Source organism: Carassius carassius, chromosome 24 (assembly GCF_963082965.1).
Source record: "Carassius carassius chromosome 24, fCarCar2.1, whole genome shotgun sequence".
Classification (NCBI taxonomy): Eukaryota; Metazoa; Chordata; class Actinopteri; order Cypriniformes; family Cyprinidae; genus Carassius; species Carassius carassius.
In genome coordinates, this window is record NC_081778.1 from 8,020,952 (window position 1) to 8,039,510 (window position 18,559).

The following is an 18,559-nucleotide window of genomic DNA, read 5'->3' on the forward strand; positions in this document are numbered from 1 at the left end:
TAAATGTTTAAATTTTTATTATGTGAGAGTTATTAGAACTCTCAACGGGAGGACTGTGGGATTACAAATTTATAAAATGTTAAATATAGGTTCCAATATAATAGTAGGTAATAAAGCTGACATATCCAAGAAGATCAAATCAAGAAAATCAAGAGTCTGAGATAATGACCTTTTGTCTTTGTGCTCTTCCTCACCAGTCTTGCCAGACTGATTGAATTAGCACCTATGCATTTGAATGACACTGTTATGCTGATGAGATCAAGGCTGGGAAAATTACAGTGTCTGACATTTTCCTGATTCAATTTGCATGCTTTGTTTACGGTATGGATCCCTCCCACTTGAATGTATAAAAACTACAATGTCTTAAGGACAAGTTAGACTTTTGATGACTGCAGCGCCACGCAGAGCGTTCTCAATAAAGAATCCTGCTGAAGATTACCCAAGAGTCTCCTGGTCTTCGTTTCTGAGTTCCCAACAACGGCTATTTACATGATGACCCATGAAGTGAGTCATAGGTGAACAAAATTATCAAATTTACCTCAGGAGTTAATACTTCCAAAATGTAGGATGTATTGATTATCTCTTTCATGTAAATCTTTGTGACTTGTTGACGTCTATCAATGATCCCCTCTGTCTGTTGGCAAAAGCCATTGCATTCAACGTTGTTAAAGTATACTTGTTTTATCTGAAGTGTAGCTTATTTCCAAATGTTAGTAAATAATTGTTTATATTTGTGGGTTTTCCTACAAAAGTTACTTGATTGTTTGTTAATTATAAAATAGTTTTACCTGTTGTTCATCAAAAAAAGAAATCCTTTCATTAAGTTTCATCTTCAGCTTAGGGGCAAATGTTGGATTTTTATGCAAAAACATCCTGTTTGATCTTATTGTGCCACTTGTCAAGCCACTGTTTAGTTCCTACAATGTGAGGAAATGGTTAATTAATTTCATACAGTAATGAAATAACTGTATGGGGGTTCATTCAGTATCTCTTTGAAACAAGAGAAACAAATATATTATTTCTCTAATTGTGTGACAATTCAAATATATATATATATATATATATATATATATATATATATATATATATATATTTGTTTCACTTGTAAGATTCACCTTACAAAAAAGGCAAGTCACATTTATTCAGTTATTGGTGTGAGGAAGTATTCATGTTGTTTACCATTATCTCCTGATCTGTCACTACGTCTACCACCAATCCCTGCTTCAACATTGATAGAGTTCTCTAAAAAGAAATGGGATGGTTAGAAAAATCTTAAATGAATTTTAATGTAGTTAGTGAAGTTTGTTTGGAAATATAAAGTGCATACTTCTCATAAGGATATGACTTTTCAATGTCACATCCACAGCTGAATGCCATGTCCTTTGTGACCATTGTATGATGTATGCCAACACAGTCATAGTGCAGCCACTCATTACAAATGTCACACTGAATCCATTACAGTGTCTTCACATCTGGATGCATGGTTCTGCAGACAAAACAAGATGCACATTTAAATAAATATTCAATCTATATAGTATAATATGGTAAAATGCAGTATGGTCACTTACTTGTTCAAGGTTTTTTGAAAAATGCAAACACCAATCTCCTGGGCCAAACATCTGTTTTCAGCCTCATCTTTGGTGTGAAGTTTCATTTTGGAAGTTGTCATCTTTGGTGTAAAGTCCTAAGAACAGAAGAGGTGCAAACTAGTTTATGATTTTAAGCAAAATAGTAATTATAATATTAATTTTATAATTTACAAAATTTTTAGACCCTAGACAGACCATACATGCATCCATTTTATAGAAAAAGAAGCATGATCTAATTTAGAAATTGAGACTCTCCTTTACCTCAGTTTGTATATTTTCAACCAAACGCGAAGCATGGTAAACTCTAAGGTGAATCAACTGTTCAGTGTGGAGCAACTCGGATGACATGTTGAGACCTTTTGCTTCCATTTCTGCAGCCTGTGAAAATGTAAAGCGCCTTGTATAATGTAGTGTACTAGTAAATAATTTTTGATTGAAGACTCATTGTATTTATTATATAAATGTTAATTCATGTACACATTATTGAAAATAAATCTCCATCCACTTACTGTGCAAACAAAAACAGCACAGTTACTTCCATCATTGCTCTGCCATTGCTGCGGATTGCACACAGTCCACCCTTCCAGGGAGTCTAGATTTCTAAACACATCTCTGTGAAATAGAATTAATGTAAAGTAGGCAACCAAGTTATTCAATATTTTAAAATGTATACAGATATTAAATAAATGATGGATCGTACTTCAGAATGTCCATGTCTGATGCTGAAATGTCAATGTTGTGCTGTGTGTTGTCATAAATTCTTATTTGTTTTGCTGTCTTGTCAAAAACCTGTAGAAGGAATTCAATAAAGGGCTAATTTACAACTCTTACAAATGCTAAATTGACTTATTTACAAAATTTTATTTCTCTGTACAGCCTCTTTATTATCTATTTTCCTCATTATGTGACTAACACTTCTTGAGTTGAACTTACCCAAAGAATGAAGTGGCATCCTCTCTCTGGTGTCGGGCCACCAATAATTCTTGTAAACAGAATTTTCTATGCATCATTCTGTAATGAAAGAAATAGGAAACACATTATACTGTGTCATTACATTTAGAAACATGCAGGAAAGCTTAATATATATTTATTTTACAAATTGTACAGTACCTCAAGAATATTCAAATGAGAATCTGAAACTGTTTTTGAAGCAAGCCAGTCCCTATGCCACAAAATGAATGTGTCAGTCGTCAAGGCTATACACTGAGGATAGAACAAAATTACATGTAAATTGTATAAAGGAAATGCACTACACCATTAGGAATAATTGATTAACTTTTATGAAATTGACAAAAAAATATTTTATGAAAAGTAGTGTGAAAAAAGTAGGCCTATATGTTCTGAAGTAATTACTTACATCCTGGGTCTCTGCTGCAATTTGTGCAACCCGACAATTCACTGCCTTTAAAGCACAATATGAAAATACATTGTAGAAATTGTGATGTGAGTTTCAATATCTACTGTACATGTCTTAAAAGTTTAACATCACATTTTAGATAAGTAACAGTTCACTAATGAGTTTATCAATTGGATTAAATTAAACTAATATTAGTCATAATAATTGGTACTCACATTATCAGTCAGCCATGGCATCCAAATTCTGGTGTCTTTCAAGAGATCAGGTGGGAAAAGGTTTTTCAGGTCACGTAGTTCCAATGAGGTGTAGTAAGAGATTTTAGCAATGACAGTGGTGTCTCTCTTCTCGACAGAATAGAGATGTGAGATTTTGTCCTAAGGTTGAAAAAGTTATGTTAATATTTTTATTTTCCTATTGAAAAAAAAAAAAAAATATATATATATATATATATATATATATATATATATATATATATAAATAAAATTAGTCTTCATCTTTGAAAACGAGCACACGTTACCTTATTTGTTTCATTAACTGGAAACATGATGACACTGAAAACTGGTAAAAATCAACAGTAGAACTGTCTTCTTTTGCTGGACCCTGAGGACTTCTGGACTCTTGGTCAGTTTTTCTTGTGTATGTTTCTAGAATTAATTTTGAATAGTTGCATTATATTAATACATAATGGCCCAGTTTCACAGACATGGCTTAACTTAAGTCAGGAGTACATCTTAGATAAGTATGGAACATTAAGCAGGGTTTATCAAAATGCCTTGGAAGAGGAAACTGCCCTAGAATACAACATAATTAGTATGCATCTTGTGACAAAACAATGACACTGATTCTAATAATTGTCAGTTCAAGATATCTTTTAGTTAAGACAGCTCAAACATTCATTTAAGTCTGAGACTAGACTTAAGCCTTGTCTGTGAAACCAGGGGTAAGTGCCAAACCTGTATTACATTTTATGTAAAAGTCATTTTAAATTTTCACATTCTTACCTGTTCTGCCACATACTAGTTTGCCATTTAATCCGATGCGTATGGCCTCTGATGTGTTTTGTTTTTCCATTTCTTTCATGAAGGAGCTATTGAGTTTTTCATTGTGGAGGTGAAAATAGAGACGCAGTGAGAACATGTAATGGGTGTCCTTCATTTGGCACAGTGAGTAGCGGCTTGATGAAAGCTCTGTGTTTATTTGTTCTGCTGCTGCAGAATTAATCAGAGAAGCCAGGTCTGGGATCACTTTAAGGCTACGTAGTCACTCTTCAGGGCGCTTCTGTTTTTCTTTTGATGAAATCTGTCATACAATGAGTACCAGTCTGATGTCCCAGTCTCAGGGTGTGGATATGAGAACTTGTCCATTTCTTTGGCTTTTCCTGCAAATCTTGGTTTCCTTCTGATGTTCTTTATCCACTCAAGATCTACAGTTAATTTTCCTTCAGCTGCAAGTGATATGTTGGCTTCTGTTGGTGCACATACCCGTCCATCATTTGGCTGGAAGAATCTCTGCTGTGTTCAATTGTTCACATGTCTGGCAACATGTCCAGCAATGTCAGAGATGTACACAGTGGGTGGATATTTAAAACTTAGGGGAGCATACCCCTGGTCCCGTGCAGATTACTGCCACCATAATGGTGATACATAATATACAACACCATGGGTGAAGCCCATATGTAACACTCCACCTGTGTTATAATAACAGAAATGTTATTATGCAAATGTTTTCTGCATAATTATGGGTAATAAAACAAGAAAAGCATGAACAATTCCCTGCACAAAATAATGTATATGACATGGAATACCAATATCTTACCTCCAGCTTTCTTCAGCTTCACGAACATTTTGGGGTAAATCTCCTTGTAAAGGAGAAGTTCCTCCAGCCTGTTCATAAGATCTGTTATCGAGCCAGTTGAAGACACTCCAAGACAATTGCATGCATTCACCAGGTCTTCTCTTTTGTGCTGTAGAGAAATTATAATATATTATTATTGTTTATGGGGGAAAAAAGTTCTGGCATGCAAAAAAGGCAAACAGGTCATACAACCCGAATTCCGGAAAAGTTGGGAAGTTTTTTAAATTTTAATAAAATGAAAACTAAAAGACTTTCAAATCACATGAGCCAATATTTTATTCACAATAGAACATAGATAACATAGCAAATGTTTAAACTGAGAAAGTTTACAATTTTATGCACAAAATGAGCTCATTTCAATTTTGATTTCTGCTACAGGTCTCAAAATAGTTGGGACGGGGCATGTTTACCATGGTGTAGCATCTCCTTTTCTTTTCAAAACAGTTTGAAGACGTCTGGGCATTGAGGCTATGAGTTGCTGGAGTTTTGCTGTTGGAATTTGGTCCCATTCTTGCCTTATATAGATTTCCAGCTGCTGAAGAGTTCGTGGTCGTCTTTGACGTAGTTTTCGTTTAATGATGCGCCAAATGTTCTCTATAGGTGAAAGATCTGGACTGCAGGCAGGCCAGGTTAGCACCCGGACTCTTCTACGACGAAGCCATGCTGTTGTTATAGCTGCAGTATGTGGTTTTGCATTGTCCTGCTGAGATAAACAAGGCCTTCCCTGAAATAGACGTTGTTTGGAGGGAAGCATATGTTGCTCTAAAACCTTTATATACCTTTCAGCATTCACAGAGCCTTCCAAAACATGCAAGCTGCCCATACCGTATGCACTTATGCACCCCCATACCATCAGAGATGCTGGTTTTTGAACTGAACGCTGATAACATGCTGGAAGGTCTCCCTCCTCTTTAGCCCGGAGGACACGGCGTCCGTGATTTCCAACAAGAATGTCAAATTTGGACTCGTCTGACCATAAAACACTATTCCACTTTGAACTAGTCCGTTTTAAATGATCCTTGGCCCACAGGACACGACGGCGCTTCTGGACCATGTTCACATATGGCTTCCTTTTTGCATGATAGAGCTTTAGTTGGCATCTGCTGATGGCACGGCGGATTGTGTTTACCGACAGTGGTTTCTGAAAGTATTCCTGGGCCCATTTAGTAATGTCATTGACACAATCATGCCGATGAGTGATGCAGTGTCGTCTGAGAGCCCGAAGACCACGGGCATCCAATAAAGGTCTCCGGCCTTGTCCCTTACGCACAGAGATTTCTCCAGTTTCTCTGAATCTTTTGATAATGTTATGCACTGTAGATGATGAGATTTGCAAAGCCTTTGCAATTTGACGTTGAGGAACATTGTTTTTAAAGTTTTCCACAATTTATTTACGCAGTCTTTCACAGATTGGAGAGCCTCTGCCCATCTTTACTTCTGAGAGAGTCTGCTTCTCTAAGACAAAGCTTTTATAGCTAATCATGTTACAGACCTGATATCAATTAACTTAATTAATCACTAGATGTTCTCCCAGCTGAATCTTTTCAAAACTGCTTGCTTTTTTAGCCATTTGTTGCCCCCGTGCCAACTTTTTTGAGACCTGTAGCAGGCATTAAATTTTAAATGAGCTAATTAAGTGGATAAACGTGTAAAATTTCTCAGTTTAAACATTTGCTACGTTATCTATGTTCTATTGTGAATAAAATATTGGCTCATGTGATTTGAAATTCCTTTAGTTTTCATTTTATTAAAATTTAAAAAACGTCCCAACTTTTCCGGAATTCGGGTTGTATTACTTTCTCAGAAGGATAATGATAATGGAAAAAACTAAGATTATTAAAGAACATTCAATGGGTCAAATTGTATTTATTATGTAAAAATTTAAGGCAGGTAGGTTTTCAAGGTCAGTATAAATGTAAAAGTCCCACTTTACATTAGGTGGCCTTAACTACTTTAGTACTTGCATCAAAAAACTAAGTACAATATACTATATATATAGTATTAAGTTCATATTGTATTGCAAAACATTTTTGCTGCTATTTAGGTGGGATACAGTTAAAGTTAGGACAGGTTAGGTGGTATTTTTAGGTTTAAGAGTAAGTTAAGGTATAATGGATTGGTCAACAGTGTAATAATAGATGTAATTACATGCTGGTATTTTTAAAATGTAATTAAATTTTAAAAATATGTATGTAAACAATAACTGCATTTTATCAAAGTTATTCATTTAAATTTAATTATATAATAGTAAATGCCATCTGATGTAAAGTGGGACCAATGTTATGGTACACCCTCTTAATATCTTGAATAATAATGCAAAGTCTTTCACATGTAAAATGATGGTCTTTTAACTACACATTTCTCTCAACAGGGATGAAGAGGAATATTACACAGTAAAACTGTAGAGGATTGAGAAGGAAATCATATCAGGTAAGTATAATTCACAGGATCATTACTTAGCTAAAAGACAGTGAATACAATTCAGGTATGCTAATCACAGGTTACTAAAGTTCTTTACAAAGACAGCTGAGAGGAAGAGTCCAGAATTCCTTCAGTGAGGCCAGCCAGAATAAAAGTGAAGTGAAGTGACATTCAGCCAAGTATGGTGACCCATACTCAGAATTTGTGCTCTGCATTTAACCCATCCAAAGTGCACACACACAGAGCAGTGAACACACACACACACTGTGAGCACACATCCGGAGCAGTGGGCAGCCATTTATGCTGCAGCGCCCGGGGAGCAGTTTGGGGTTCGGTGCCTTGCTCAAGGGCACCTAAGTCATGGTATTGAAGGTGGAGAGAGAACTGTACATGCACTCCCCCCACCCACAATTCCTGCCGGCCCGGGACTCGAACTCACAACCTTTCGATTGGGAGTCCGACTCTCTAACCATTAGGCCACGACTTCCCCTAATAAATGTGCATGTGGGGTCTCAGTTTGAGTTCAAAGAAGGTAATTAGCTACAAGTGCGTCTAATACTCCGGTAAGTATGAGCGGGTGAGCCTAGTGCACTCATTATACATGGCATGCTGCTAATGTGAATTTTGTGAAGCTAGAAATATCTTACCGATCTTGAGTCCAGTATTTGCAAAATCTGGTCTTCATCAACTTCTCGGCCTTCATGGCATGCAGAGTTCACCCTTTCACTTTGAGAGAGACCTTTGTTGATTACAGTTTTTGGAACCTTGTCATCAATTCTTGTGTTTCCCAATCCAGGGTGCAAATGCTGAATATGTCAGCGGACTTGTGTAAGGGTTGTTAGATGAATCTGAGGAACATAAGTTTTTTGATCAACATCAGTTCATTTTGCCACTACAGCTACAAAACTACAATAAATATAGTTTTACCCTAATTTTTTACAAATGTAACACATTGTTAATATACATTGTTATCATTAAAGTCAATAGTAGAATTAAAAAGGGTATTCATGGCTACCATCACAAAATCCAATGGCAATGATCTCTTTTTCTAGGTCCTCCCATCTTGCTGCCAACTTAGCCTGAGTGTCCTGGGGGCCGATGTTTTCTATGTCTGGGCGTCTCATGAGATTGACTAGAAATTATAACGTAAAAAGGGGATTGATAAACTGTATGTGAATGTGTGTTAAGGTGAATGCATAATTGTTTTTTTTCTACAGATTATGCTTTTTGTTCAGATTTTACACTCACCTGGTAAATCTAATGCAACTTTCCAGTTGGCATCTGCTATGACAATGGATGGGTGGTGTCCACATCGGTAGCAAAAGAAATTGTATGAGTACTGTCTTAGTGCACAGAAATGGTAAAATGCCTTTCTTAAAGTATTGACTGGGCAATTTAGATCAGGAATGGGATTCCATTGTTCTGATCATGCGACCCACAGCAATGTGATTCTGTGGAAAGTGAATATTATAATGTTGTAAACATTTAATCAACAGTTTTCATAACCACCTGTTTAAATATCTTGAAATATGCCCTTTAATTATTTTAATTGAAATAATAAGTTTGTGCAATGTGCATACTTACTGAAATTCCAGCTGTCAGAAAAGAGCATAAGGGGATTGACAGGAACACTCTGTTGTTATAGTTGTGGAACCCACTCTTATATTCCTGAAACCTGACCAGGTTTCTGCAGACAGGACATTCTTTTGCATAGACAGATACACCTAGATGAAAAATAAATAAAATAAATCAACAAATCAATGCAATTTGTTAATTTACATCCTTTATAAGAACATAATGTTATTCACCATGTAATAAATTACAGAACTCATCCTACCTTTATATTGTTTGAATATGCCGTAAACAGTTGCTTGTCGTGTGATTAGTAGGCTGTCTTCAAGATTTGGCGGAGATGGCCCAGGACAGTATGGGCACTCTAGATCTTGAGGTTCAAAATGTTCTGGAATGGGCTTTACTTCTGTGGTTAAATCCACTGGAAGTTCCTCTGGGATTCTTTTTGAACTCCAAAAGTAGTTAGTCTGTGTGATGATACCACTATGTGAATTTTCTGAATGTTGATGGATGTCATCTGTGGCACTGAAATTCTCCTCCATATCTTCAAGTTCCTCATTTGAATGGCCCACTGCATTTTGTAGCAGCTGAGGATGTTCTTGAAAAAGCCACCACATGGACAAATATCGATGGGTACAACTGATCCGGTATTTTGTGCCTCTGCACCTGCAGTGCCATTTACCAGTTTTACTGTCAAAGGTGCAGATTGTTCGTCCAAGCCTACACCAATTGTCCTTTTAGCCAGTATACACAGAAAAATAAATATAACGTTCAGAGAGCCCTTGCTCACCCCAGAAAATCGGAAAGTCGGTGTCAACATCCTCAGAGCAAGCCTTCTGGTTTAACAATATGCATTTTTCTTGTCTGGGTTTGGAAATCAGTCCTTTTTCTATCATCTCATCCAAGGACTCATTGCACAGTGCTTCTGGGGGACTATACAATGTTGCTTTCTTAGTCCTTTCTAAGTGAAAGCATTCCTTCCTAGGGTTTCCACTATTTGCTGCTATGTTCATGAAGTCCATGCATGACTCCACTTCACAAGCAAAATAACTAATTACTGAAGACTTTTGCACATGTGTGGGTAGTCTCACCCCATGGGACTCCTTTGTTGTTACATAGATTCCATTTAAAAAATCTATACACAACATTGATTCCTTCTTGCCATGCTGTTGTCTTTCATGTCTTTTGTAATTAGATGTGTTGCTAAAATGAATCTCACATATATTGCAGAACAAGTTCCCTTTCTGGACTGGATCAACAGGGGTGTCCTGGCAGGGTTCTCCATGATCTAAGAAATGATCATGATAAATAACATTATGATATTTTTAACTTTATTGCAGTTATATTGATGTAGAATAACTGTGTAGGATGTTTATGTATTATGTGCTGACCTGAGGGTCTTTCAGCTATCACCAGACCTGTTGTTTCCACAACACAAAAACAAAACAAAAATTAATGACAAAAAGACAAATTAAGCATTTTAAAATATAGAGTACACAATTCACAGCTAGAAATAACCTTACCATGTTTTTTTTAAGTGACACTTTGGGGCCGTTTACACCTGGCCACTTCATGCGTTTTCTCAGATCGGATAGCTATCCAATCATGAAAAGACCAGGTGTAAATGCCCTCTGAAATGCATTTGAGACGGATTTGAATCCGATCGCTCAAACCACTTCAGGAGGTGGTCTGGGCCGCATTCCAGACAAAACTAGACAAGTGTAAATGCATCTGGTTGTTAAAACCACATATGTAAATTGTACTCCTCCCCAAAATGCTAAAAAAATAAACGTGTGAGGGCGTGTTATAGGCTATATGTAATGTTATAGCCAGATATGACGACGCTACTGGAACACGCACCACCAGATGAGAAGCTGAGCATATATTCATTTAACCAACGTGGAAACTATCGCAAATCAAAGTGAAAGTAAGTCGCGAACGCTTAACACACAATCATCATCATTAATAGTAGAGAAACGAAATGATCTTACCAGTGCTGTTGCCGCTCTCTCTTATTGCGGTCTTTGATTTTGAAATTTTAGCTGATGATCAATAAAATGCAGCTCATATCTGTTGCTTTCGGTGATGTGCACTCCATTAAATCTGCATATAGCGCGGGAATTGAAGATCGGATTTAAATCCGTTTTGCAAAAACACATTCATGTGACCAGGTGTAAATGGAACCGTTTTGATAAATCAGATCTGAGAAATTTCCGATCTGAGAAAACACATGAAGTGGCCAGGTGTAAACAGCCCCTTAAAATCGAATGATCTTATAATTATTTTGTCACACTTTGAACAGTGCCAGTGGCTCCTTATCCCACTCTTTCTGTCAGGACAGTAACATGGTATTGAGAACTTCTCTACAAAGGAAGGAAATTATGGATCATAAATATTATGGATATTAATCAGCATTATGACATGGTTTTTACATATATTTTATGTAAATAAAAACAATATACAAATATTTTAAAAATTCTTTACTTACTCACGCCACCAGCACTAAAGTGGACAGCAAATCTGAAATGTTTTAGGTTTATGTGATCCTTGGATGCTTTTACTGATTTACTGCAGTAGCTAAAGTCCTGATCTCCTTGCAGACTTAAAAGCTGTTGTTGAGTCACAAACTCAAACTTCCTAGCTGAAAATGAAATAGATATCTATGAATAAATCAACCAAGAAAAATTGATTTTGAGTAAACATATCGGTAACGCTTTAGATTATAGCCCGGAAAGTACTGTGTAATTAATGTGATTTTACAGTCAAATTTCAGTAATTATAGTGTACCTGTAAGTACTTACATGTAAGTATAAGGTAACAATTTGTAAAGTTTGGGGAATAAAGGGGTAACAATTAGTGGAATTAAAAAAAATCTGAATCAGTGATATTAGATTGTGCATGTATTTTTTTGTACTTACCCTGTAACTACATCGAACAAAAGTATATGTCCCAGTATTTTTTTTAAACATATGTATCCTGTATATTTTTAAAGCCTATACAGTATGTACGTTTACACAATTATAACAAAAAGTTACGTTCTCGCTTAATTGCTCTCAAATATGTAAGTTTGTTGTATCATAGTAGTAGAATACGTGTTGTCCTTTTGTCATTGTTAAGCACTTTGGTAAACGCTAGTTGTTTTTGTGCTATACAAATAAAATTGTATTGTAGGCCTATTGTTGTTACATTTTTGGAGAGGTGTGCACGTCAGGGTACGCGCACAACACACAGCTACAGCGGCAGGGCTATAGAGTTCTATAATACTTAAAGTATAAATATTTTTTTATTCTCCTGGTTGTTACCTCTTTATTCCCCAAAATTTACATATTGTTCACTTTATACTTACATGCAAGTACTAGGTACACTACAATTATGGAAAGTTACATTGAAAATTCATCTTAATTACACAGTACTTTCCGGGCTGTAATCTAAAGCGTTAAACATATGCTATCTATTATTATAAAGTGTTACCAAATGTTGAATTAGTTTGCATACCTTCCATGGCGTCAATGATCAACACTTCAGTCATTAAAACCTTTAAAAAAAATAACTTTGCATTTAGTAGCGACTAACTAAAGCAACTAACGGCATAGGCGCCGATACCGTGGGTGCTCCGGGGCTCGAGCACCCACGGAAAATACCGAGCACCCACGGAAAATGAGCACTCACGTGTGCCAGTGCCAGACTGCCAGTAGGCTACATTTATTTAAAATTAAACATTGCAGTTGGCGCTATGAAGCGTCTGCCACACTGTGATTGGTTATGTTGTTGTCAGTGACAGTGACATAACCAGTCGCATGCATGTTCCATATCCTATCCACCAATCACAGCGTTTCTGAAAACGTCCCATCCCCCACTATACAGTGCCGTGCGAGTATGTAATCATTTACTGCTTTCCGTAATCACTAATCATTAATCAGACTAAAATGGACAGATTTGTTATAAAAAAAAAAGCCAAACCTATTAATATTGATATATCGACATCCACCACAAGTGCCCTCTCAGATAATAAGCTATGTGCTTTGATCTTGATGTGTTGTCTATGTTATTCGTTCGCTATGAGACCTTGAGTAACAGCTGGTAGTACAGAGGGAAGAGAACGCAGGTCAGTATATCGCGATATACACTGTACATATTGTATAGACACACTAGGTAAGAAGTGAGCGCCACACATTGTATTTCTGTTTTTGTTAGACAGTTTAGTTAAGGTGCCGGATGCACTGAAGATTTCGGTTTATTTTCTACATTTTGCTTTGGTTAGATTAGGTTTAGATTAAGGATTGTTTTCTTATATTTTGTTCTTTCCTTTGGCGCCGCTTTCGTTCTTTTCCCATTTTATTGTTTGTTTGTTTACATTTTCACCTTGTACATAGCGCACATTATTATTGTTATTTTACTGGATCTAGTGGCTTTGGCTTTTTGTGAATAAACGTCCAGTATTTTTTCTCTTTCAAAGTTTTGTCTGTCATGTTCTTCCACCTCATTTCATACCCAGCAGTACGTTAATATGTAAATGTTACGGTACATTCCCTAGACTCCTTAAAGTTCGTAACAGGGTTTAAATGGGAACATTTTTCTGCTCAAGTATAGGCCTATATACGGTTTAAAAGAGGAAAAACTAATGGACACAAAAGTAGCCTACTTTTGGACAGAATACGAGTTCTTTGTTAAATACATAAAATAAAAAAACATTTTTTTAGCCTATATGAATAATGGATTCGAAACCTCAAAGAAAAGCCATGCCACTATCAAAATAAACCTCGAAACATAAATGAGGTAGACATTCCCAGAAACTCATTATTTTAGTCGCAACAATCGGTTAATGGAAACGCTGTCCTTTCGCAATAGTTTTTAATCAATATTTACAAAACATTAATTTCCCAAGAAGCTGAACGCATTAGCGGTTATGTGTCAGTTAAACTTTTCATCTCCAATCCTGTTTGTATTTTTGAGAAGTGACGCTGTTGTGTTTGTTTGTCTATTTTTTTTATTTTTTAAATGGCGTGCGCCCTTGAGCACCCACGGAGAAAAACATAAGTCGGCGCCTATGACTAACGGTAATCAATGGCAAGTTTAAATGGCGTCAATAAAATGTGTAAATAACGAATTTGCATGCAAAACATCTAGCTGTATCAAAAACAGGTGTACTTACGCAAAAACGGTGGATGGAAAATCACCGTGAGCCTTGAAATGCATCGTCATTGTTTGTTGCTGTCAACCAGTTCGATTGTTGGATGTAATGCCAATCCAATTCAACCAATAAAAAACTCAGATATAGCATCTGAAGGTGGGGGTCGTCGATGTTACCTGTGTTCACTAGGTGGGGGTGGCTGATTTCAAAGTAACGGGGTGACACAACCCCCACCCCCACCCATTCCCAAAATGATTTCTGTGTCAGTGGACAAGCTGAGGACGCCATCTTTGTAGTGAACGTGCGGAGAGAAATGCTCATTGAATATGGATTCCATAATGTGAGAATATAGCCTATTTCTTTTCGTTTTGAATTGTTGAAAAGAGTAGGCTATAGACATTTCTAGCTTAGCCTATATAAGGGTGCGATTTGTGGAAAGGATTTGTGGGTGTTTTGAAACATTTTTATTCATAGGCCTATTCATTTTATTTTTTCTATCGCACTGATGGTTCACATTACAGCGCTTAGTTTAATAGGCGAGGCTACTTCTAAATCAGCCTCTGCTGGATTGCAAAGTTAAACTATCACGGTAGAAACAGTTTTACTGCTGCTGTTAAAGTAATAACGTTAACTTTACATCGCGATGCTGAGCTACAGTGAAATGATAGAAAAGACAGCATCTGTATTAGTCAATTTGCCTCATTCGCGCGAACTGGACGCGCCCGTGCCACGATAAACTCCTCGCGACTCAGGACCTCTAGACGTGCGTAAATGCGTCTTTACATTGAAATTTAAATCACTCGCGCCAGACACTCAAGAGTGAGTGAGTAGGCTAATCAAAAAACCTTTGCTTTAGCCTCAATTGAGTGAAACACCTTGTGTAACTTCGGGATAAAACGGGATAAAAATAATTAAGTAGAGGCAGGGATACATTAACCAGTAAGGCGGGAATCCCACGCAACCCCCCCGGCAAATCGCACCCTGTATATTTATCATGCATGTGAGGAACGCACAATGCAAGTGATCGCACAGAAACAATGTCACGATTTTATTGCTATAGGCTATATGTCTTCTATATGCTTCTTATTTATTAAATCAAGGGTATTGTTTGGTCAAACATTGATTAAAATTAATATACAATTACACAAAATGAATCAGACTTTAAAAAAAGACTTTATACAAAACTTAATGGAGTAATCATTCTTCAGAATGTCTATCTGAGTATCAGGCAGCTGCAACAGTCAGAGATCGGCACGGCACAGGTCAAAAGAGCGAATAAAAAACAAGATAAGGTGAGAAATAGAAATTATATTGCACTGTGTGCTCTCGTGTATCATTAGGAGTGTCTGACAGATGTAAACAGTGAGAGATCTCGTATGATCTGGTATGGCCGGTAGTGGCCGGCGTGTTTCTAATAGAGCCAAGAGCGAGCGAATAAAAATAAGATTTAGTTGAGAAATAGGTAAATAAGATCTGTATTGCACTGTCTGCGTGCTCTCGTGTATGATTAGGAGTGTCTGAAAGATGTAAACAGTGAGAGATCGCGTGGCTGGTAGTGGCCGTAAACAGCGAGAGATCGTGTGGCTGGTGTGACGCTTCGCAAGCGCGCTCCCATACAGGTATAAAGAGCACATAAAAAAAACAGATAAGATGAGAAATAGGTAAATAAGATTCGTATTGCACTGTATGTGTGCTTTTGTGTATCATTAGCAGTGTCTGGTAGATGTAAACAGTGAGAGATTGTGTGGCTGGTAGTGGCCGTAAACAGCGAGAGATCGTGTGGCTGGTGCAACGCTTCGCGAGCACGCTCCCATACAGGTATAAAGAGCACATTAAAAAAAACAGATAAGATGAGAAATAGGTAAATAAGATATGTATTGCACTGTATGTGTGCTTTTTTGTGTATCATTAGCAGTGTCTGGTAGATGAAAACAGTGAGAGATTGTGTGGCTGGTGTGGCCGGTAGTGGCTGGTATGGCCGGTAGTGGCCGGCGCGTTTCTAATAGAGCCAAGAGCGCGCACCGGCCACTACCATACGGGTAAAAAGAGCAAATAAAAATAAGATACAGATGAGAAATAGGTAAATAAGATCTGTATTGCACTGTCTGTGTGCTCTCGTGTATCATTAGGAGTGTCTGAAAGATGTAAACAGTGAGAGATCGTGTGGCTGGTATGGCCGGCGCGATGCTATAAAGGCACGAGACGCGCGCTGCATTTGTTTTTGTTTTTTTTTAAACCTTACATATGTGTAAGTTCGCATATAAACGCAGTGGTAAGAGCATATATCTGTGACTGGTCGAGTGGCTGGCGCATATAACGCAGTGGCAGGCGCATATATCCGTGACTGGTCGAGTGGCAGCTCCCCCTGCCACGCAAAGATTTTACCCCCTCTCCTTATAACAGAAGGGAACCAAGTTGAATGCAGCTTCCAAAAGACAAAAAATAGCCGATTAATATTTTATTAATATTAATAAAATCACACCGGCGTGAGAACGTTCAGCGAGTCAGCTGCTAAATTCAGATCTGTGTTCGCTGGCTGACGCTGAGCTAGAGATAGATGCGTTGATGCACTTATGAATGCAATGGCCAATCAGAGGTGTTCAGATGAGTAATCGCTAAAATTCCGGTTCTTCCTTCACTCGCTCACTGACTGAATACCTCTTTCTGGCAAATTCTCTCGTCAGAAACAACAAAGTGCAGATGTGTGTACGAATCTGTAAATAAGATATTGATTTCACAGTGTTAACAGTTTCAGTGATTTTAATGGGAGTTTTTGAGAGTGACTGAACTCTAGACTGTCAGCGAAAATGATTTTTGATAATGTAAATGTTATTTGTTCTCTTTATGAACAATGAAAGATTATTAGCAGTTTTTATATCACATTGACTTTCAATGTTAAATTCACATTTAATATAAAGTCAGTCGTATTAAAAATATGTTATGGCATGACACCTATATCTGTTAAGTAAACAGACAGATGTTCTGTAACTTAAAGGTGCTCTAAGCAATGCCGGGAGTCGTAACTTCTTGTTGACGTTCAAATTGTTGTCAAACAAAACGGAGGCTAGCTAGACCCTCCTCCTCCTCATCCGTGCACTAACCCCCCAAACCCCACTCCCCAAATCTTTCTTGTCAGTTATTGGCTGGAACAGTTTTTATGTTTTGTGGTGCGGGTGAGCCCAGTTTGTTTTTCTTGTTGTTTGTGGAGCCTGTGGTGTCTAGAGAGACCCCGTTTTTTTACAGTGTGTTCAGGGGACAAGCAGCTAGCGGATAGTGAGGAGATGTTTGCTGGATGTGACAAAAAATGTTTTGGCCTAAAAAATGTATGACATCACTTAGAGCACCTTTAACGATCATGTGAGGAGTTTTCTCTCTTCTCTGTGTAAAAGGTTATTTATACTGTGGCGAGTGGGGCGGGGCCGAGGGACGTGGGAACAAGGAGTGAGGCCGGCAATGATTGGGCAAATCAGTGTCACCTGCGACCCACCGCCGGTCTCGAGTCCCACGTAGGAGATGGAAGGATATAAAACTGGAGCGACGACAGTGAAGGACGAGAGAGGACCAGGCCTGGGCTTTTAGTTGTGTTTTGGTTTTATTTGAGCGCACCAGTCGTCCATGAGGGGCTGGTGCGCTGTTTTGTGTTTATTTTGTTATTAAAGCTTCATTTTGATTGTCCGCCGGTTCTCGCCTACTTCTTCCGGATGAATACGAAGGTTTTTATCATTACAGTGGTGCCGAAGCCCGGGAGAAGGAGGGACGCGCTGCTGAAGATCCCTCGCCGCTGTGGGGAATCCGCGGTGCCACAGAGCTGGCGAGGAGGATGCCGCCATGGACGATCGAGGAGGTGGGCTGGAGCGAGTTGCCGGGGACGGGCGAGCTCGCTGCCGACCGCCCGCTATCTGGAGGGACGGCTGCCGTCCGTGAGGGAGCAGAGGAGTCGGCGCCGTTCGCCAGAGAGCCGGAGCCTGCTGCCGTCCGCCTGAACGGGGAGGAGCAGGGAACGGGGGACTCCTGCCGGCTGCCCAAAACCGGAGGAGTAGAGCGCAGTCTCGAGGGTACCCCCCGGCCTGCGAGGGGCGATGGGGGTATGTGGCGAGTGGGGCGGGGCCGAGGGACGTGGGAACAAGGAGTGAGGCCGGCAATGATTGGGCAAATCAGTGTCACCTGCGACCCACTGCCGGTCTCGAGTCCCACGTAGGAGATGGAAGGATATAAAACTGGAGCGACGACAGTGAAGGACGAGAGAGGACCAGGCCTGGGCTTTTAGTTGTGTTTTGGTTTTATTTGAGCACACCAGTCGTCCGTGAGGGGCTGGTGCGCTGTTTTGTGTTTATTTTGTTATTAAAGCTTCATTTTGATTGTCCGCCGGTTCCCGCCTCCTTCTTCCGGATGAATACGAAGGTTTTTATCATTACATATACATATATAATACATACTTTAAAATATAATTTATTTCCTGATGCAAATACGAATTTTCATCAGCTGTTACTCCAGTTTTCAGAGTCGTGATCCTTAAAAATATTATTCTAATATATTGATATATTGCTGGAAACAGTTTTGCTGCTTAATATTTTTTTGGAACTTGTGACATTTTGTTTAGGATTATGATAAAAAGAACATAATTGATAGTAAATC

At 38.3% G+C, this 18,559-nt stretch overlaps 1 pseudogene; it reads right to left on the minus strand.

The window, feature by feature from the left end:
• Positions 1-1,631: 1,631 nt before the first annotated feature.
• LOC132103790 (uncharacterized) lies at positions 1,632-12,295 on the minus strand (annotated as a pseudogene).
• Positions 12,296-18,559: the final 6,264 nt, after the last annotated feature.